General features: G+C 45.1%; 2 protein-coding genes across 6 annotated transcripts in view; one reads left to right on the top strand and one right to left on the bottom strand.

The window, feature by feature from the left end:
• Window positions 1-3,488, bottom strand: part of Pum2 (pumilio RNA binding family member 2) — a 100,359-nt gene extending 96,871 nt beyond the window's left edge. For all 5 annotated transcript variants that reach the window (XM_070025055.1, XM_070025054.1, XM_070025051.1 and 2 more), the window contains exon 1: window positions 3,355-3,488. The gene's annotated coding sequence lies outside the window, so the exon portion shown is untranslated. The remainder of the gene's footprint in view (window positions 1-3,354) is intronic.
• Window positions 3,489-3,985: 497 nt separating this feature from the next.
• Window positions 3,986-21,018, top strand: part of LOC138829071 (b(0,+)-type amino acid transporter 1-like) — a 50,612-nt gene continuing 33,579 nt past the window's right edge. Inside the window, exon 1 of the mRNA XM_070025058.1 lies at window positions 3,986-4,153. The gene's annotated coding sequence lies outside the window, so the exon portion shown is untranslated. The remainder of the gene's footprint in view (window positions 4,154-21,018) is intronic.

The raw sequence follows: 21,018 nt of genomic DNA on the forward strand, positions 1-21,018 counted from the left end.
AACAATGGTAATAGTATTAATAAATGAGGCGTCTCTTTCCTGAGAAGATTGGCATAGAACACAGCTAATCTAACTTATAATCATAATTACTTCTCACCTGGATAAGTACATTCTAGACCAACTATACTGCAGCATCACAGAGACTTATAAATAACTGTGGTTTTACTTTACTATTTATGTTAAGCCTGATTTTTTGTTGTTGTTGGTCGTGGGGCTTGAACTCTGGGCCTGAGCGCTGTCCCTCAGCTCTTCAGCTCAAGGCTAGCGCTCTACCACTTGGGCTACAGCACCACCTCCGGTTTTATAGTGTTTTATTGGAAATAAGTTTCAGACTTTCCTGCGCGGGCTGGCTTTGAACCTCGATCCTCAGATCTCAGCCTCCTGAATAGCTAGGATTACAGGCTTGAGCCACCGGTGCCTGGCAAGCCTGATTTTTTTTTTGCGGGGGAGGGAGGGGTCCGGTCATGGGTCCTGAATTCTGGGCCTGGGCACTGTCCTTCAGCTCTTCAGCTCTTCAGCTAGCACTCTATCACTTGAACCACAGCACCACTTCCGGCTCTTTTTTTCTTTTTGCTTATGTGGTGCTGAGGAATCGAACCCAGGGCCTCATGCGTGCAAGGCAAGCGCTCTACTACTGAGCCAAGTTCCCAGCCCAAGCCTGATTTTTATACACTTGCAAAACCTATGAAAATTTGGCCTAACAATGTTACAGCTTTAAGAGATTAGCTGAACTAAGTTTCTTTAAAAAGTTATTTTAAAGATGGATGCTGGTGGCTCATGTCTGTAATCCTAGCTACTCAGGAAGCTTAGATCTGCAGATGGTGGTTCAAAGCCAACCCAGTCAGAAATGTCCATGAGACTCTTATCTCCAATTAACACCCAAAAAGTGGGAAGCGGAGCTGTGCCTCAAGTGGTAAAGCACTAGCCTTGAGCACAAAGCACAGGGACAATACCTAGGACCTATAAAGCCCCAGGATCAGCGCTGGCGCACACGTGGGCACACATGCACATGAACAGTTAAAATGTTTTCTAAATATTAAAACACCTAAGAGGACTTTCAACTCAAGACAAGAAAATTATATACTAAAACCAAACAGTTTGAATTATTTGGCAAAGGAATTAATGACAAAAGAAAAGTAGTTAGACTTGTGCAGAGGAAGAAAAATCTCCAGTGAGTGGATGAGAGCTGGTAGATTACAGTTCAAGGCCAGTCTAAGGAGAAAAGATGTCCAGATTCCATCTCCAAAATAACCAGCTTAGGGCTGGGAAGGTGGCTCAGTGGTAGAGCGCTTGCCTTGCATGCCTGAGGCCCTGGGTTCGTTTCCCCAGCACCACATAAGCAAAAAGAAAAAAGCCGGAAGTGGCGCTATGGCTCAAGTGGTAGAGCGCTAGTCTTGAGCTGAAGAGCTGAGGGACAGGCAGGGCCCAGGCCCAGAGTTCAGGCCCCACGACCGGACCCAAAAAACAAAATAATAATAATAATAATAATAACCAGCTTAAAAAAGGGGGGAAGGGAGGAGAGGGCCGAGAACCGGGCTCCAGTGGTGTAATACTCAGGAGGTTGAGATCTCAAGATAGTAGTTCAAAGCCAGCCCGGGCAGAAAAGTCTGTGACTCTTTCTTTTGCCAGTTCTGGGGCTTGAACTCAGGGCACTGTCTCTTGAGTTTCTTTTGCTCAAGGCTAGCCACAGCGCCACTTCCAGCTTTTTCTGTTTTTGTGGTACTCAGGAATCAAACCCAGGACTTCATGCATGCTAGGCAAGCACTTCACCACTAAGCCACATTTCCCAGCCCTCTCCAATAAACTCCTCAAAAAAGCTGGAAGTGGCGCTGTGGCTCAAGTAGTTGAGTACTTGCCTAGAGCAGAAGAAGGTTAGGGAAGACACCCCAGCCAGAATTCAAGCCCGTGGACTGGCAAACAACAAAAAAAAAGCAGGGCTGGAAGCATGACTCAAGTGGTAGAACAACAAAAACAAATGCTATCCATGATCTGATTTGTGCACATGATGTAGGTAATTTTTTTAAAAGGGAAGATATCACAAGAATAACAGTCGAAACATTAAGCATGTGAAAATATTCATCTTTTCATGTTTTAAAAAACAGGATTCCTAGCCAGAATTTCTTAAATCGTCCTCGAATACTCACGTGGCAGTCACCTAGTATACACACGAATCTAAACGGCAAACAAGCTTTTAAAACGTTAAGGTAACTCCCCTTCTTAAATCGTTTTCTTCACATCCAGTATCTTCACAGTATTATATTATGCTGAAGCATTTAAAACCATTTTCCGAGAAGTGGTGCTGTGGCTCAAGTGATAGAGCGCTTGCCTTGAGCTGAAGAGATAGTGCCCAAGCCCAGAGTTCAAGCCCCACAATCGACCAAAAAAAAAAAAAAAAAAGAATATAAAACCATTTTCCTTAAAAAGCCTTTTTACCAAACACTTGGGCCACCAGTTTAAGGGAAGAAGAAAATAACAAGCTTAAAAAGTACTGTCTTGACACAATTCGTCTCATTGTACTTAACAGGTCTGTGGCAAGCCATTCCCCTCCCAAGGTTAAATGTGTTACAATGAGAAACTAACGAGTGCATTTTCTCGGAAGTAGCACTAACTTTTTTTAAGCACGTGTCTGGGCATAAAACCACAGGATTTTCTTGCCCACATTTGACCCAATTCAGATCTCAAACTACCCCTCAACGTTTGAACCCGCTCACCTTTTCTACCTTTGGGTCTGAGAGTTACTGACCACCACATTCCCTTTCCCCGTGGCAGCTGAACCAAGCTGAACCCAAGTCCTGGTTTCGTCTCATGCCCGCATTTGTCTCCCGCCAGCCTGTCCTGGGCACGCTCGGGCCCTCGGGCATCCCCACGCTTCTCCCAAACCCACTCCTCCTTCCGTTTCACCCACTTCCAACTCGCACGCTTCTTCGCCCCCTTCCCCCGCGCCCCGGCCTGTCCCCCCCTCTCCGATCCCGAGGAGGGGCGGACGATCGGATGGCTTGGGCTCTGACCCCGGAGTGCGCCAGAACCGAAGGAAAACCGGATCCGGGCCGAGCCCGCGCGCGGCGGCGGCGGCGAGCGCGGGGGCTGGGCGGGGGGCCCGCAGGGGGGCGGCGGGGGGCCGACGCGGGAAAGCCGCGAGCGCGGCGGCCCCTTCCCCCGCGCGGCGCACACCCCCTTCCGGCTCCCCTCCCCTGCATTGTGCGCGCCGGCCCAGGCCGCAGCCCGCCCGGCGCCCGCAGGCCCGTCCGCCCTCCCGCCGACGGCCTGCGGCCGCCCGGGCGGCCACACAAAAGCCCGGAGCCGGTCCCCGCGACACCCAAGGACGGGACGAGGAGCGAGCGCGGGCGGACTTACTGGGCTGCTGCGGCCGTGCTGCCTCAGCCGGGGACACCGACCGTTGGGCACCGGCGGCGTCGCTCGTGGCCGTCCTCCCCCTCCTCCGCCGTCGGTGGCGGCAGTGTCTTCTTTCCCCTCCTACCTCCCTCCCCCCCCACCCCACCTCCTCCTTCTCCTCCCCCTCCTCCTCCTCCTCCTCCGAACCACCGAAGTACCGAGGGTGAGACACAGAGACTCACAACAACATGGCTACCACCGCCGCCTCCCCTCCCCTCCCCCCCGCCCACCGGCCGCGCGCAAAGCACTCCGGGAGAAAGGGGAGGGGGGGAGCGCTCACCGAGGTGCGGCTCTTCTCAGTGGCCTGCGTCCCTTCTCCCGCGCTCTTGGCGCGGACCAGTGGCGTCTGTGCGCATGCGCACGCTCCCTGCCGGGGGGGAGGGGGGAGCGGCACGCTCTGTCGTGCGCTCTCCCGTCCTCGCCTGGCAGGCTCCCTGCTATGTCCGAGCGATTGTGTGAGTGCGCGCGCGCGCGCATCGGCTCCGCTCCTACTGCGGTGCTCAGCGGGGACGCGCGCAGGGCGGCTTCTCGCGGGCGTGGAGTTTCCGCACGTCGCGCTTCCGGGTCTTCCGGCGGGGATCTCGGCTTCCTCCACGGAGGCTCATTGTTCTCTCCCAACCGTCAGGGCCGGTGTCGGCGCCCGAGTCCCACCTTTGGAGTACTCACGCTTTGCCTCCGGGGTGCTGGCACCCGCAGGAACAGACCTTAGTCCTGGCCTTATCATGGTCACCCTTTGCCTCGCTCCACCCGGATTTTAGAGGTGCGTTGGCTGGGGTTGAGCGGAGTGCACCTCGCGAGGGAACGGTCCCTCCTGTGGCTGCTCCCTGGGCTGTCGGTGCAGAGAGGCACAAAGGAAACAGCTAGGCCCCAGATTGCCCTGTGTGCTGTGCACCGCGGGCTAACTACCACCCCCCCACACACACACACCCTCCTGGCTTGGAATTTGCAGAGAACAGTGAGGATACCAAGAATTGGAGCCAACTTGTGGCCATTCCCTCCTTGTCACAGCTGTAAGCCGGGGAGAGTAGGACTTGTTCAGCTCCTGATTCTGAAATTCTGTTCTTCGTAAGCAGCCAGGGCCTTGTCATGAATTACCTTATTGATAAATACCCTCCCTAGGCAACTGCAAACCAGCTCCCCCAAGGGAAGGGACCATGCAGCATGCTCTATGCCGTCTTCAGCGCTGCTATTTAAATGCTTGAGCCGTTATTATTTTCATTATTACCAAGAATGACTGAAGCTCAACCATCCTAGTTTTCTTTTTTTTTGGGGGGGGGGCCCTCAGTTGTGAGGCTTGGGCATTGTCCCTGATCTCTTTTGCTCAAGGCTAGCTTTGAGCCACAGCTCCACTTCCAGTTTCCTAGTGGTTAATTGGAGATAAGGGTCTCACAGACTTCTCAGACTGGTTTTTGAACCGTGATCCTCAGACCTCAAGCCTCCTGAGTAGCTAGGACTACAGCATAAACCACCATGCCTATTCCTTAATTTTTGATGCTTTAACCAAATACCAGTTTGGGTAATTTATTTATTTTGTGCCAGTCCTGGCTCTTGAACTCAGGGTCTGGGCACTGTCTGAGCCTCTTCTGCTCAAAGCTAGCACTCTACCACTTGAGTCACAGCACCACTTCTGGCCTTTTCTGGGTATGTAGTACTGAGGAATCAAACCCAGGGCTTCATGAATGCTAGGCGAGCACTCTACCACTGAGAATTTGGGTGATTTCTAAAGAAAATAAACAAACTTCTTACAATCCTAAAGGCTGGGAAGTAAAATGCTGAGGAGCCAGTATCTGAAGCTACATAATCCCATGATATAATGAGTAGACAGACAAGCTTGTTTTTATAACAACCCACTCCCTTGATAATGACATTAATCAGTTCTTGAGGGCAGGGCCCTTATGACCTTAGTCACCTCTCCCTAGAGGAAAGGTGCTGACACCTTCCAATATTATTGCATTAGGAGTTAAATTTCTGACACATGAACTTCAAAGTACATTCAAAACATAACAGCATCTTGAGCCTTTATTCCAACCCAAGTTTCAGGTTTCTAGATATTTCCACTTGACTATTATTCCTGTCACCAAACAAAACTGAAGTCATAGCCTGATGCAGGTAGCTCACAACTATAATCCTAACTAGTCAGGAAGCTATAATTTGAGGGTCTCTGTTCCAAGCCAGCCAATGCCCAAAAGTCTGTAAGACTTATCTCCAATGAAGCACCAAAAAAGCCGGAAGTGGAGCTGTGGCTCAAGTGGTACAGTGCCAGCCTTGAGTGAAAAAGCTAAAGGACAGTGCTCAGGCCTTGAGTTCAAGCCTCAGTACTGGGGGTTGGGGGGAAGAATTGAAATCACACTTAATCTCCTAGCCCCATCTCTTGCACTTGTCTCCATAATTAGCAATCGCCATCTATTCCTTCCCCAAATTACTCCTCTAAACCATCCTTGTCTTTTTTCTTCTCCCTCTACTGTCCATAGAGGTAACTTTTTTAAAAGACTCAGAATTCTACTTTCCAAATATTTCTACACTCTTATCACCCTATTAACACAGGTCTGGATTTCTACATTTTTTTTTGGGGGGGGTCCGGTCATGGGGCCTGAACTCTGGGCCTGGGCGCTGTCCCTCAGCTCTTCAGCTCAAGGCTAGCACTCTACCACTTGAACCACAGCACTACTTCCGGCTTTTTTCTATTTGCTTATGTGGTGCTGAGGAATCGAACCCAGGGCCTCAGGCATGCAAGGCAAGCACTCTACCACTGAGCCACCTTCTCAGCCCCACAGGTCTGGATTTCTGTAGCTACCTCATCAGCCCTCCTGTCTCCTGTCTCACTACCCCCTCGCCCCCAAACAGTTCTGCTCATAGGCCTCTAAAATACAAATCCAGCTCATAGGAATCAGACATCTACTTTAAGTATCCCATCTCCCTGTCTCTAGTAACAGCAGTTGCCAGATGTGCTCTGTTCAGTGTTAATAGATAAATATTCCTTTAAGAAAGGACCTGGGTACATTTCTTAAAGATATCGTGGCATAGGCAGGCCTGTAATCTCAGCACTCAGAAGGCTGAGGCAGGAAGATCCTAAGTTTGAGGCCAGCCTGGACTACACAGAACTGTCAAAAAAAATTCCCACAATCAAATGAATATGTAAAGACTGGGATATACACATTTTTACCTGTATAAAGGCACAGAAGCAAGAAATTACTAGGCATCTGGGCTCATGAGGTAGAAAAAATTGGGACACAGTCAGACCACTGGGCTCTCCCTCCACAGGGCTGCTAACAGCAGAAGCATCTTCACATACAGTTACTTAGTCTGGATGCAAATGGGTGAACCCATCAGAGAGAGATTGTTCCTCAGAATATGGAATTGAGACTCATAGACCTCTATCTCCTCCTGGGAGATCTCTTTTGGATTGATTTGTAAATAAGGAACCTATAGAAAGAAGTAGAGCTGAGAAAGAGACTTGATGATTTTCTTCCATGTGTTTTTGTGCCTGGCTGGCAATCTCTATCCTTGGAATGTGAAACACGTGCCTGAGAAATCTTCATAATGAATTCTGCTTTTCCCCCACTAGGACTGGATGAAATGGGTTTCTGCTACAACCAACAGTTCTAACTAAAATCCATGTGTATTCCATAGTTATTATTTAATGCTTGTTGTATAAAGCATATTCCATATATTACTCATTTAATGATCCCAGTGTCCCCCTGAGCAAGGCCAACTTTATGGGCAGTTGTGTAAGGCCCCACTTAGAAGGGTCCACAGTTGGTTTAACACTCTTGTCACCATCTAGAAAGTCTATAATGATTTTTGAAAAAGCCATCTCTCACTTTCATTTTGCACTGAGCTCCGCAAATTCTATAGCCTGTTTTGCCTGTGAAGTATTATCTCTACTTAAGAAAAGGTTTCTCGGGCTGGGAAGGTGGCTCAGTGGTAGAGCGCTTGCCTTGCATGCATGAGGCCCTGGGTTCAATTCCTCAGCACCACATAAGCAAAAAGAAAAAAGCCGGAAGTGGCGCTGTGGCTCAAGTGGTAGAGCGCTAGCCTTGAGCTGAAGAGCTCAGGGACAGCGCCCAGGCCCAGAGTTCAGGCCTCAGGACTGGACCCCCCCCCAAAAAAAAAAAAGAAAGAAAGAAAAGGTTTCTTTATTACAGGTAGACTTCAGAGCATCTTTGAAATCAAATTATGGGAAGTGGAGGTGTGGCTTAAATAGTAGTGTGTCAGCCTTGAGCACAAAAGCTAAGAGAGAGCGCCCTAGCCCTGAGTTCAAGCCCCAGTAGGAGCACAAATAAATAAATAAAATCAAAATAGGCATGGAAAATATCAGAGTATAAAAGGTTTCCCAAACAAATTTGGCTCTAGAAAGCTTTTTCACAGAAACTCTTCCAGTTTTGCGCTCTGCAAGACACGGATTGACACAGATTAAAGCTCAACCCTTAATGATCTGACTCTATCAATCTCTCCAGCTCATGATTCCCAATGTGCAGCAAGCAGTTTCTTGCTTCTGTGCCTTCCCATATGCTTAGCAATCTGCTGTGCTCATTAAGCACTTCTGATTATAATTGGCTTCATTTTAGACTTACCTACAAGGAAAGAATGTACTCTTAGGCTAATATAAATATCCTGTGCGCTTGGCAGTTAAGACGGACATTGTAATTGACACCTCAACAGCCATACTAATCACCTGGGAGCTTGTTAGAAATGGCAAAACTTGGCTTCTTGCCGGACGCACTGAATCAGAGTCTGCATTTTAATAAGATTCCTAAGCAATATCTATACACTGTAAACTTTGAGGAACATCAGTAAACCATCACACTAGTTCCTGCAGGCTCACTAAAATTTTTTTTGAAATGGGTGTATGTGTTTAATCCATTAACCAATGAGACACACAAAAGTAACAGCCCACAGTACCTGGGAGGGGGTAGGGAAGAGTGGGGGGGTAGAAAGCTGTTTCTTTTCTGGGTGTAAACAGAAATTCAGGAATTCAACGTTGCCATGGTTCCAAGCTGCTGTAGCCTACCCTGTAATGTCTTTTTCCTTAGTAACTTTGGGCTGGAAGGGGACAGAATGGAGTGAAATCTAAAATCTGTAGATAATTAGAATGTGCCTTTCGGGGGCAGAGAAAGAAATCATTTCTATTGGCAGGGAGGGATTAGACCAGTAAAGAGGATGGATGAAGATGAATATAGTCCAAGTAGTTTGTTTGCTTGTATGAAAATAGAAAAACAAAACCTGTTGATATTATTTTAGAAAATAAGGAAGAAAGTGATGGGGGGGGGGTGTGGGGGCTGAGAAGATGGCTCAGTGGTAGAGTGCTTGCCTTGCATGCATGAGGTCCTGGGTTCGATTCCTCAGCACCACATAAGCAAAAAGAAAAAAAAGCCGGAAGTGGCGCTGTGGCTCAAGTGGTAGAGCGCTAGCCTTGAGCTGAAGAGCTGAGGGACAGCGCCCAGGCCCAGAGTTAGGCCCCACAACCAACCAGAAAAAAGAAAAAAAGAAAAAAAAAGTGATAGAGGGGGTAAAATTGTTTGGAATACACTTTATACATGCATGGATATGTTACAATGAAACCCCACCCCGCTAGTATAACTAACGTCTACTACTAAGTATATGTCTCAAATACAGTATTGAATTTATTATTTGAATTACACAAAAGCAAAAAATTGAAGGAACTACTCAAATACATCTTATTACAGGAGTGATCGAGTTGTAAAAGATTTCTCCAAGATTAAACGAAATTATAAAAAAAAATTAGTAGGAAAGTAACTTTTCAAACTGTGTATCGCAACATGGGTGACCATTGAATCCTTGCTATTTTAATGAAGATAAATCAACATACTTTCTGCTACTCCTTATAGGTTCTTCCTGATTTGGGGCTCATATTATTTTCTTACCTTGTCATGCTTTAAAACAACCTTTTTTTTGGAGGGGGGGCGGTCAGTCTTGGGGATTGAATTCAGGGCCTCGCTGCTATCCCTGATCTCTTTTTGCTCAAGGCTAACACTCTACCACTTTGAGCCACAGCTCCACTTCCAGTTTTCTGATGTTTATTTGGAGATAGGAGTCTAACAGGCTTTCTTACCCAGGCTGGCTTCAAACCACAATCCTCAGATCTCAGCCTCCTGAGTAGCTAGGATTACAGATGTGAGCCACCATCATGGGGCGGGGGGGGGGGGGGGTGGTACTGGGGTTTGCACTTGGGTCCTTATGCTTGTTAGACAAATGCTCTCACCACTGAGGCATGTCTTTAGTCCTTGTTCACTGTTTTTTGTTTCCTTGTTTTTTATCTGACTGCTTCATTTTGATGGGGTTATATTGATTTCATCATGTATGAGTTAGCTTTTGCTTATGGTAACCCTCTACCACAGCAATCAATTCTGTGGGTTGGTAAATTGGGCAGGGTTTAACTGGGAGATTCTGTGGATCTTTCCTGGCCTACTTATGCAATAGTGGCTAGTAGCTTGGCTTAAGCCCCTTGAGCAGACTAGCTCAGACTTGTTTGTGTGGGAGCAGCATGAGAATGGAAGGTGTAAGGCCTCTTGAAGTCTATGCTTGGAACTCACAAAATTTACCTTCTGCTACAGTTAACTGTTAGAACAAATCATACATGTAAACCAGATTCAAAGAATAAAGAAAACAAAGCTGGAAGCAGTGGCACATTCTTGTAATCCCAGTTCTTGGAAGGCTGAGGCAGGAGGATTGTGAGTTTGAGGCTAGCCTTGAATACATATGGACCCTATCTATGAGTGAGTGAGTGAATGAAAAAAACTATCTCTTTTAATAGGCGCTACAAAAACTTTGTGTCCATTTGTAATCTTTCATGATAGGCTCATTTTCCATGAATTATTTTATGTTTGAGAATGCTTTTTTCTATTTTAAAGTTAAAAAACAACCATTCTTGGTTCTTCTTTTTAGTTGTTTTGAGGTATTTTTGTTGTAGTTTAATAGTACTAGTGTTTGAACTCACAGTCTAACTTTTGCTAGGCAGATGCTCTACTTTTTTTTTTTTTTTTTTGGTTGGTCATGGGGCTTGAACTCTGGGCTTGAACACTGTCCCTGTACCCTTTAACTCAAGGCAAGCGCTCTACCACTTGAGCCACCGCGCCACTTCCGGTTTTCTAGTAGTTAATTGGAGATAAGAGTCTCATGGACTTTCCTGGCCTGGCTGTCTTTGAACCATGATCCTCAGATCTCAGCCTCCTAAGTAGCTAGGATTACAGGCGTGAGCCACCAGCTGCTTTACCTCTTTAAACCCTTAGTCTCTCTTTCTTTCTTCCTTCCATTTGTCTGTCTTTTTTTTTTTTTTGCCAGTTGTGAGACCTGAACTCTGGGCCTGGGCACTGTCCCTCAGCTCTTCAGCTCAAGGCTAGCACTCTACCACTTGAGCCACAGTACCACTTCTGGCTTTTTCTGTTTATGTGGTGCTGAGGAATCAAACCCAGAGCCTCATGCATGCAAGACAAACACTGTACCACTAAGCTACCTTCCCAGCCTCTGACTGTCTTTTCTTCCTTCCTTCCTTCCTTCCTTCCTTCCTTCCTTCCTTCCTTCCTTCCTACCTTCCTTCCTTCCTTCCTTCCTTCCTTCCTTCCTAACTTTTCCTCCCTCTCTTGCATCCCATTCTCTCTCTCTCTCTCTCTCTCTCTCTCTCTCTCTCTCTCTCTCTCTCTCTCTCTCTCTCTCTCTCTCTCTCCTTTCTTTCTTGTTGTTCTCAGAATTTGGGGGGCTTTTTTTTTTCTAGTCCTGGAGCTTGAACTCAGGGCCTGGGCTCTGTCTCTGAGCTTCTTTTGGCTCAAGGCTAGCATTCTACCACTTGAGCCACAGTGTTACTTCTGGCTTTTTCTAATTATGCGGTACTGAGGAATCAAATCCAGGGCTTCATGCATGCGAGGCAATCACTTTACCACTAATCTACATTCCCAGTTTCTCTCAGAATTTTTATTTTTTATTTTTGTCTGCCATGGAGCCTGACTCTGGGCCTGGGTGCTGTCCCTCAGCCATTCAGTTCAAGGCTAGCGCTCTACCACTTGTGCCACAGCGCCACTTCTGTTTTTTTTCTGCTTATGTGGTGCTGAGGAATTGAACCCAGTGCTTCATGCATGCAAGGCAAGGACTCTACCACTGAGCCACCTTCCCAGACCTCTCAGAATTTTTTTTGTTTTTTAACTTTTCTTTTGTTGTGGGGCTTGAACTCTGGACCTGTGCACTATCCCTCAGCTCTTCAACTCAAGGCTAGCGCTCTATCACTTAAGCCATGGCACCACCTCCAGTTTTCTAATGGTTTATTGGAGGTAAGAGTCTCATGGATTTTCTTGTCTGAGCTGGCCTTGAACCACGATTCTCAGATCTCAACTCCTGAGTATTTAGGGTTACAGGCGTGAGCCACCGGCACCCCCGCCTCTCAGAATTTTTTTTATGAGCATGCATTCCTTGTGCAAAGAAGATTTCCTTAGGGCATTACCACATGTATACAATGTATCCTGATCAACTGCAATCCTTCTATTGCTCTCCCCATCTCACTCCCCCCTTATAAAACGATTTTAACAGATTTCATTTGTCTAGTTCCATAAATACAAATAAATTACTTGGCCATATTCATCTTCATACACCCTCTTAACTAGCCTTCCTCCTGTCTTGTTAAAGAAGTTCTTTTTTCACTTCAGATCTTTATTGTTCTTATGAAAAAAAATCTAAGACTAGTTTTGCTTTTTTTAAAAAATGTATTGTTATTATTAAGGTGCTGTGCAGAGGAGTTACCATTTCGTAAGTCAGGTAATAAGTACAATACTTTTTTTTGAGAATGTCACCTCTTGCATTGCTTTTTTTTAGTCTCCCCTCCCATCCCTGCCCACAAGCTAGTTAGATTTGTAACCTACTTTCTCCCCCCCCTCCCTTCTTTTGAAGTTTCATATCTTAACCACAATGTGTCTCAAAGACAATGATTCTCTAACAGATTTTCCTGGTATATGACATTTGAAAAGTAAGGTTTCATAAAACTATTTCAGAGAAATTTCTCTGCATAATATTTGTGATTTTTTTCCTTTTAAGCTTTGATAGATTTTGTACTTCAGAGACTACAGTTATTCTTGAACTATCTTTGTCCTCCAAATGGGTTATCTTCTTGCTAATTGCCTTCATATCTCTTTACTTCTTTCTTTTTATTTATTTACTTATTTATTTTTTTGTTGGTCGTGGGGCTTGAACTCTGGGCCTCGGTGCTGACCCTCAGCTCTTCAGCCTTGAGCTGCCACTTCCAGTTTTCTGTTGGTTAATTGTAAATGAGTCTCACAGATTTTCCTGCCCAGGCTGGCTTTGAACAGCAGTCCTCAGATCTCAGCTTCCTGAGTAGCTAGGATTACAGATATGAGCCATGGGTGCCCGGCAACCTCTTTCTTCTGAATTTTTACCATGATTAAATTAAGATTTTTGTCCAGGCTATTAATTCAATTTGTGAGTTACTAAAGATTCACAGCCTAATTGTGTTGTTTTACTATACAATGGCAATGTTTTGTCAGTGTTTCCTTAGCTCTGCAATCATCCTTTTCATCTTATTTTGAGGATTTTATCAAGTCATTTGTGTTGATTACAAATCTATTTCTCAGTGCCACACTTTGTAATATTGAAGTTGAGATTCTGCAAACTACAATTCTTTTTTTTTCTTTCTTTCTTTTTTTTGCTGGTCTTGGGGCTGGAACTTTGGGCCTGGGCACTGTCCCTGAGCTCCTTTTGCTCAAGGCTAGCACTCTACCACTTGAGCCACAATACCACTTCCAGCTTAGCCTCCTGAGTAGCTAAGATTAAAGGCGTGCACCACTGGTGCTCAACTTCAAACTACACTTGTTGACCGTCCTAGACTCTGCCAGTAGTGGGAAGCTACAGCGAAATTGTAAGGCAGGGGCAAGAAGCCTTTTTTCCTTTGCATATCAATCCAAACAGCACGTTAGCCCAAGTGCAGTAGCTGGTTCCTGTTTTTTGTTGTTGTTGTTGTTGTTGTTGTTTTCTGTTTCTTGCCAGTCATGCGACATAAACTCTGGGCCTGGGCAATGTCCCTCAGCTTTTCAGCTCAAGGCTAGCACTCTACCACTGAGCCACTTTCCCAGCCCCCACAGTCAATCTTTAGAATATTTTTACCACTTCAAAAAGAAACCATTTACTATTGTTTCTCTATTTGTTAATCCTGTAGTTCTAAGCAATTCTGGATTCTTCTTCCTTCCTTCGTTCCTTCTTGTTTCTTTCTTTTTTTCTTTCTTCCTTTCTCTCTCTCCCTCTCTCCCTTTCTCCCTCCCTCCCTTTCTTCCTTCCTTCCTTCCTTCCTTCCTTCCTTCCTTCCTTCCTTCTGTCTTTCCATCTTTCTGTCTCCCTATCTTTCTTTCTCCCTGTCTTTCATTCTTCCTGTCTTTCTTTCTTTCAGACAGGTTCTCACTATGTAGTTCCTCTGGCCTCAAAGTCAAGATTCTTCTGACCTCTGCCTCAGCCTCCTGGTACTGGGATTACAGCCATATGCCAGTGTGCCCAGCATCGATCTGCTTTTTATCTGTATGGGTAAGTTTCCTATTCTGGAGGTCTTAGAGAAGTGGTATCATAGGATATTTAGATTTGTGTGACTGGCTTTGTTCACTTAGCATTATCTTTTCAAGGTTTATCTTTATTCCTTTTTATAGTCAAATATTTCATTGCATGTGTATTCCACTTTTGTCTATCTTGGGTTGTTTGTATTGTCTATTATAAATAATGCTGCTGGGAATGTTTGTATGCAAGTTTTCTTTTAGCTGGTCTTTTCTGTCATGTGTGATATTTCTCTCTATGATGAGTAAGTTGAAGGGCCTCTGTTTTCTTTTGTTTCTCTCACCAGTCAAGGTTACTAAGTGCAGACCTAGTACAGTTTCATTCTGTTTTCAGCTGGTGGAAATGAAATCTTTTTGACAGCTGTTTTGCTCGGCTGGTACCAATGTATCTTTCCTACAATGCTACAGACTGAGTCCTGGTTACAGTACTAGATGGAGCTATCTCTCAGTGGCCTGAGGGAACCATGATGGACGGAAGAACTTAATCAGCAGTATCGGAATTCTTATACGATGACCTAGATTTGGTCACTCACTACACAACAGCCTTTGACAGGTCCCAGGCCACTCAGTCACAGCTCTAATCTACTCTTAGGGGATTTAGTGTGTTTCAGGGCCTCAAATATCCTAGACAATGCCAAGCTAGAGTGACATCTGTGTTGCTTCCTGGTATATCCCTGGTATGTAATTTTTTTTTGCCTAATTTGTTGTTGTTTTAGAGGTGATATATAGTTGGGTTAACTTTACATATGTTAGGTAATAAGTACATTCCTTTCCCACATGTCATCTGTTCTTGGTATGTCACTTTAAGGAACAATGTGGCTTATAATACACTAACTTAAATTCCACTCCTCTGCCCTAAAGCCTGTCCAAAGACCCCACTGTCAGCTAAACATTGACTAGCTGTTTGTAATTTTTCTGTACAGCATGCAGTAAAACAGTGGAGTTCTGGATTTCAGTGTTTGGACTCTAGGAACCGTTCTAGCTTAGATAAGAATTGGTGTGTCTGTAGATGAGGCCGGTGTTATATTTTATTTTCTGTTGATCTCTGAAGGACAGATTGAATCTTACAGAGAACAAGACAGACATTTTCTGAATATAAAGTATGCTTAGATAGGGTGGGGTTTTCTAAACTTGTTATACTGTCTCAGGAGCAAAATCTTGAGAATGGCTTTCCTTGGCTTAAAATGAAATGATGGTTCTTGCATTCAGGGAAATCTATGGCATTATCCAATGTCTCTGACAAAAGCAAAAACAGAACTTGACTTAGAGACCTTATACTATTCAGACACTGCATATTTCTTAATTCCCAAAGTATGACCTTCATGCCATTGCAGTGATTCTCAGCTTGGGAGAAGATGAATCAAGGAGCCAAATTGTGCTTGTAAATCAAGAAATAACTTACCATTAAGTCCACAGTGTCAAGGAAAATCTACTTATATCTTTTAGTTTATACACTGTCAAATATGGACATTATTGAGAGTACAAAATATATACAAAATATTGAAAGTTTCCTGGCTGGCAGGCACTGGTGGTTCACATCTGTAATCCTATTGACTCTGGAAGCTGAGATCTGAGGATTGTAATTCAAAGCCTGCGCAGGCAGGAAAGTCTGTGAGACTCTTATCTCCAACATACCACCAAAAAGCTGGAAGTGGAACTGTGGCTCCAGGAGTAGACTGCTAACCTTGAGGAAAAAAAGCTCAAGGACAGTACCCAGGTTGTGAGTTCAAACCTTAGGATAGGCACACACACAAAAAAATATTCCTGCTTGTACAACAGGGTTGGCTTCATTGTTCCTGGTCTCCTATGTACTATGTATAAGAATAACTCATCTCTTTAAGCTGGGCCTGGTGGCTCATGCCTGTAATCCCAGCTACTCTGGAGGCTGAGATCTGAGGATTGCAGTTCAAAGCCAGCCCTGGCAGGAAAGGCTGTGAGACTCTTATCTCCAATAAGCCACTCAGAAAACCGGAAGTGGCTCAAGTGGTAGAGTGCTAGCCTTGAGCTGAATAGCTGAGGGACAGAGCCCAGGCCCTGAGTTCAAGCTCCATGACCGACAAAAAAAAAAAAAAGAATAACTTGTCTCAATACATGTTAATCTGCTTTCTGCTGCAATAATGAAATACCTGTAGCTGGGTAGTTTATAAAGTGAAAAGCATGTGGCCCGTGGTGAGGGCTTCCTTGGCTGTGTCTCATCATGGTAGATGGTATCATGGTTGGGGTATATTGAAAGGGGGAGATCACATGACAAGGAAGTCAGAGAATAGGATGAGGTTCTTTTTTTTCATTTTGATAAATTTTATTTTACATGATCAGAAGAACACAGTCATTGTATCTGGGATGACGTTCTTTTTCTTTTTTGGTCCGCTGTGGGGCTTAAACTCTGGGACTGGGCGCTGTCCCCGAGCTCTTCGGCTCACGGCTAGTGCTCTACCACTTGAGCCACAACACCACTTCCATGAAGTTCTGTTTATAACCTATTCTCATGAAAACTAACTCACCACACCAGACCCACATCAGTCTGTTCCAAAGGCAATACACCCAGTGACCTCAAATTAAACTTCTCTTAAAAGTCCCACAGCTTCTCAAATAATCACTCTGGGGACCAAGCTTTCAACACATGAATCTTTGGGGGACACACCTACACTCTTCAAAACCATGTCAGAGAGCTAGGAACTGGTGATTCACAACTATAATACTAACTATGCAGGAGGCTGAGATCTGAGAATCATGGTTCAAAGCCAGACTGAGCAGGAAAGTTTTGAGACTTTCCATTTAACTACCAAAAAGCCAGAAGTAGAGCTAGCTATGGCTCAAATGGTAAGGCACTAGCCTTGAGTGAAACACCTCAGGGACAAAGCCCAGACCCTGAGTTCCAGCCTCAGCACACACACACACACACACACACACACACACACAGACTCCCCATAGCAGAAAGGGGTGAAGATATCTCTCCCACTGTGAAGTTCACAGAAGGCTGATTTTTAAAAGAAACAACATGACAGGGAGAAATCTACCCCCATCATGTGACTTTCAGCAATTTTTAGGATGTTTTGGAGAGAAACATCCTCTTTGAAATATAGATGTGAAAATCATTAACCATAAATAGAGACAGATAATTTGAAGCAAGAAGTAACATTCCGTAACAGACTCTACAGTGTTGGGATGATCTCAGGGTAGTGTTTGCTAAGAAGAATCGGGTGGAGTCCTCAGAGGATATTATTATACTCTTGGCCACACTAGTTAATAGATTGTCATCAGTTTCTTTCTTTTAAACTGGTGGAGTTTAGAGGGGGAAGAGGATTGGGTGGGGGAGTGGGAGGATGGGAAGGGATGTGAAGGGGAAACAAAGGAGGAGGCTACAATGCTTGGTAAGAAATGTCCTCATTATCTTGCCCATGTAATTGTAACCCCTCTGTACAGTATTTTCACAATAAAAAAACCAATAAACCATTTTGTGAGAGAGACTGTCACCACCTTCTAAGTGAGGAGGAATGAGTCCAAGATCAAACCCCTCATCCTACTGAATAAAAGATGTCAAAAATCAAGTGCACACAGCAGTGCAAAACAAGATGAGTAACTATGCTTCAGGTTGCTATTTTAACAAGAGTCATCTGGGTGGCTGTACAGAACACACACCTGTGCTGTCCATGTCACCATCAGTGTTATGGTCCTCGTTGGGCTGAACAGGGAACACATTTGTAAGGTCACCAGCTTCAGTGAACTATAACCAATCTAGGCCCAGGACCTTATTGTGTCCTTTCCTTGGTTCTGAATTTTCATCTTCTTCTCAGAGAAGTACAAGACCCCAGAGTTAAATGCATTTCCTTGTGATAACTTTGTTCTTCCTTATTTGCTTAAATAGGAGTCCTCTAAAGGATTGCTATTCAAAGGATTTGAAGTGACTTTGAAATGAACCCAGATTCCATCTATTTCTCATTTCCTCAACCTCGACCACCTTAGTTAGAACCACTATCATCCCTGAGCTGGGTGACAATAAAGCTTCCAGTTTCTCTGATCTCACCCTTGCCCAAGTCCAGTTTAGTTTGTGCCTAGCCTGTATGTTCCTTTTGTTTGTTGATCTTGGGACATTGTCCCTGAGCTTTATTTGCTCAAGGCTAGTGCTTTACCACTTGAGCCATAGCTCTACTTCTGGCTTTTTTGGTAGTTTATTGGAGACAAAAGTCTCATGGACTGGTTTTAAACCATGATTCTCAGATCTCAACTTCCTGAGTAGCTAGGGTTATATAGGTGTGAGTCACTGATGCTTAGTTACTATGTTGCGCACCCCCTAATTAGTAAATTGACATTTGCTTTTCATAGTGTGGTGTGTGTGTGTGTGTGTGTGTGTGTGTGTGTGTGTGTGTGTCTGTGTGTCTGTGTGTCTGTGTGTGTCTGTGTCTGTGCTGAACTTTAAATCAGGGACTTGCTGTCTTGCTCAGCTTTCTTGTTCGTGGCAATTTTTTTTTTCTGTCGGTCCTGGGTCTGAATTCTAGGTCTGGGCACTGTCCCTCAAGTCTTCAGCTCAAGGCTAGCGCTCTACCACTTAAGCCACAGCACCACCTCTGGCTTTTTCTGTTTATGTGGTGCTAAGAATCGAACCCAGGGCCTCATGCATGCGAGGCAAGCACTTTACCACTGAGCCAACTTCCCAGCCCCTACTTTTCATAATTTTTAACCCCCTTTTAAAATAATAATTTTGTGTGGATTTTTTTCTTGTGATTGTATGTCTATCTGTCTGTTTATCTATTGACATACTCGCACTATGTAACCTAGGATAGCACTGAAATTTTGATTGCCCTGCCTCTGCTTCCTAAGGATTATAGGCCTGTAGTATTTTATTTTTAATTCAACAATAATTATATGTATTTGTAGAGTACAGTGTGATATTTTGACTCATGTATACAACATGTAAGGATCAAATTAGGGTAATTACTGTATCTGTCACCTCAGATGCTATTTCTTTGTAATGAGAACAGTCAAATGCCTTTTGAAATATCCATTATTGTAACCATAGTCACTCATTATGCTATAGAATATTAGAAGTTTTCCCTTCTATCTAACTACAATTTTGTAACTGTTAACCAACCTCTCAATATACCTCCTTCCCTTCTTGGGCTCTGGTAACCACTATTCCACCCTAATTCTATGGGTCAATTTTTAGTTTCTACCTGAATGAGAACCTGCAGTGTTTGTCTCAGTGTCTGGTTTGTTTCTAGTCTGTCCCTTTTATAACATTTGTGGGGTCATGTCACTTCTCTGCTAAGAACCCTTTAATAGCTCTTTATGTCACATGGAAGAAGTTCATGATCTCTACCCTGGCCTCCATGATCTGGCTTTCTTATCTCTTACCTCTCACCCTTGTTTAAGTCACACTGGACACAAGCTGTGCCTCAGACACACCAGACAGTCTTGCTTCAGGGTTGTTGAGTTTTTATTTCCTCTGCTGTACCATCTTCTGCCAGATTCACAAGCAACTCTTTTCTTACTTCCTCAGGGTATGGCCCAGATTCACTGTGTAGGACTACCTTCTCCAAATGCTCTTCTGATACCACAGCCCTGTTCAGTTCCTTCCCAGCCATTCTGGACCCCCTTACTCTGATTCTTCTTAGCACTTGTTGCCATCAGCACTGTTATTTGGTTGCTTCTTCCTATATTAAACTGTAAGCTCCATACGAGAGCAGGGACTTCCTGTGCCCCAGCTCCTGGATGCACTAGGTTGGCAATAAAGGGGAAGGAAGGGAAAAAGGAAGGAAGGGAGAAAGGAAGGGAGAATGGAAGGGAAAAAGGAAGGATGGAAGAGAAGAAGGAAGGAAGGAAGGAAGGAAGGAAGGGAGGGAGGGAGGGAGGGAGGGAGGGAGGGAGGAAGGAAGGAAGGAAAGAAGGAAGGAAAGATGAATCTCTGGGGGAAAGCTTTGGTGGTATTTCCTTGGACCTTCTGTGGAGACTTGCTGTAGGAGGCCTCTGCCCCTCTCACAGTTAATCTGCCTCTGCTGCCTCACTACAGCTATGAGCTGACCTGGGAAAGAGGCTGAGTTGTGGGAGAGAAGATGCTGTGAGGTGTTTAGGGTCCTGTTTTAGGTGTACAGGCACCATGAAATGAAGTCATCTAAACCAGTCTGACTGGAGGGAGCTGGAATTCTGGCCAGACTAGAGACTCATAAGGGCTCTCAAACTCTGATTACATCCACCTAAGAAGGAAGTTTGCATCCAGGGTTCTAGGCAGGCTCAAAGAGTTCTTGCTTAGTAGGGATAGGAATGAGGTGCCTTCCTAATCATGTACAGAGGATATGGAAACTACCTCCTGTTTTGCCATGAAGCCAGCAGTTCATCTATTCATTCATCCAACATTTATGAATATGTAGTAAGTGCCAAGCACCATGGAAGGCTCTTGAAGAACTGTTCCAGGAGCTGAGGTTTCTTGGGATACAGATTAAGGAGACCCCATGGAAAGGCAGTGATCAGCTCAAGAGAACAGCCTGACCACCTAAAGTTTTCAGTCTTTCCTTTGGCTTCCTGGGATGCAACTGCAGGCACGGAATAGAGCTTCCTCCCCATATCCGCAGATTCCTGCTGCCTGTGTTACTGATGTCCCAAGGAGGCTGGCACAGCCTCTGGAGTTCTCATCACTACTCTTCCTCATGGGGCCCCTTGGCCCCCTCCTCCAATTGCTGCTAACTGCCTGACAGGCCAAGCCATGATCTACCAGCTGTTTCTCTGTGCCCAGAGCCCTGTGCCCCACCTGGTGACACTCTGAAGCCTGCCCCTGGATTGGCTTGTGGTTTGCTGTGTCCAAGAGAACAGCTGGGAATGGGAATGGAGAAAATAGTACAATATATGGTTCTGTAGAATCAAGTTTTGGGGCTACCAGCCAGGGCTCTGCTCAAGGGAGTCTCCAGTAGAGATGAATGAGGGTCAGTCATGATAAAGTTTGTAATGGTGTTCAGCTCCTGAAACTAGAATCCAGGCATAGCAAAGATGCCAAGGCTTGAAGGTAATGGGGGTACACATGTCTCTAGGAGGGCAAGACCACCCCAGAGTCCTGCGGGTTGATCAGCCCTAGACCAGG

The sequence above is a fragment of the Dipodomys merriami genome, unplaced genomic scaffold, assembly GCF_024711535.1.
Source record: "Dipodomys merriami isolate MVZ:Mamm:240054 unplaced genomic scaffold, mDipMer1.0.p SCAF_17, whole genome shotgun sequence".
Lineage (NCBI taxonomy): Eukaryota > Metazoa > Chordata > Mammalia > Rodentia > Heteromyidae > Dipodomys > Dipodomys merriami.